We start from the raw sequence: 1,239 nt of genomic DNA, 5'->3' as shown, positions 1-1,239 counted from the left end.
GCCATCAGAGAAATGTAGAAAAGGAAAGATTTTAAGGTTATGTGCCTCAATCCCTAAGCTTTAGAACAATCTCCTAAAACAGTTCTAGGGTCCCTGGAAGTCACCACATGTCTTCTACACGTTCCAATATCAGCCACTGAGTATCATTCCATAAGACAGCAGGAGGTCCTGGCTATACAGGAACTGTGGTTTTAAATGGATGCTCCAGCTGGGCTGGGGCCACCATGGCGGCTGAGCACAAGACCAAGTTGTCCAAGAACCTGCTGCGCATGAAGTTCATGCAAAGGGGACTATACTCGGAAACCAAGAAACAACTAGAAGAGGAAGAAAAGAAAATTATTAGTGAAGAACACTAGTATTTGGATTTGCCAGAACTTAAAGAGAAAGAGAGTTTCATAATAGAAGAGCGGAGTTTCTTGTTATGTGAAGATCTTCTCTATGGAAGAATATCATTCAGAGGATTTAATCCTGAGGTTGAGAAATTAATGCTTCAGATAAATTCTAAGAATAAAAGAGAAGTCAAAGATAAAGCTGTGGAGTTTGATGTGTTTGATGAAGAGATGACGAGAAGATATGCAAACTTGGTGGGGACAATTGGGAAAAAGTTTGCCAGGAAGAGAGACCATGCCAATTATGAAGAAGATGAAAATGGAGACATAAAACCAAGTAAAGCCAAGAAGATACTCTTAAAGTCCCAAGATTAAGATGTATGCCCCAAGGCTCAGAGATGCCTTGTGAAAGTCAGCAGCATGTTTAGAGCTCATACTGATGGTGTCTCTACTTGCTAATACTCTGGTGTTTATTTGTAAAGAGATGTATAATTTGGGAAACATGCTGTTTCGAAACAGATGTGTGATGGATGTTATACATCCTTTGCTTAATGGTATTATATTGAGAGTGGATTTTTTTAGCCCTTTATGTCCAAATGTACATCAGTACGGAGTCTCTTCCTAAAGATTTTTTGACCTCAGGGCTTTTTTAAAATTTAACTGTCTAGTCACTTACCTTAACTTAATGCATATAAATGAATACCAATGCTTAAATCGCCCCTGTGTTTATATTTAACTTTAAATAATCATGTGAAGACAATTATACATGCCTTTTGTAATCAAATGTTATGAGAATCTAATATATGAAAATTTGTCAAAAGGAAATATATCTCTCCACCCTGAAGTATTTGCATGCTACCAGGTCATTGTCAGTTTATGGTGTATAGCTTTTTGTTTAAAGCATTGAATT

At 37.2% G+C, this 1,239-nt stretch overlaps 1 pseudogene; it reads left to right on the top strand.

Annotated features, from left to right (window-relative positions):
- The first annotated feature begins 224 nt into the window (after positions 1 to 224).
- Positions 225 to 704, top strand: LOC103257303 (annotated as a pseudogene).
- The last annotated feature ends 535 nt before the right edge of the window (positions 705 to 1,239 follow it).

The sequence above is a fragment of the Carlito syrichta genome, unplaced genomic scaffold, assembly GCF_000164805.1.
Source record: "Carlito syrichta isolate Samal-C Ts95f unplaced genomic scaffold, Tarsius_syrichta-2.0.1 Scaffold301636, whole genome shotgun sequence".
NCBI classification, from domain to species: Eukaryota; Metazoa; Chordata; class Mammalia; order Primates; family Tarsiidae; genus Carlito; species Carlito syrichta.
This window is presented reverse-complemented; position numbering and strand designations above follow the sequence as displayed.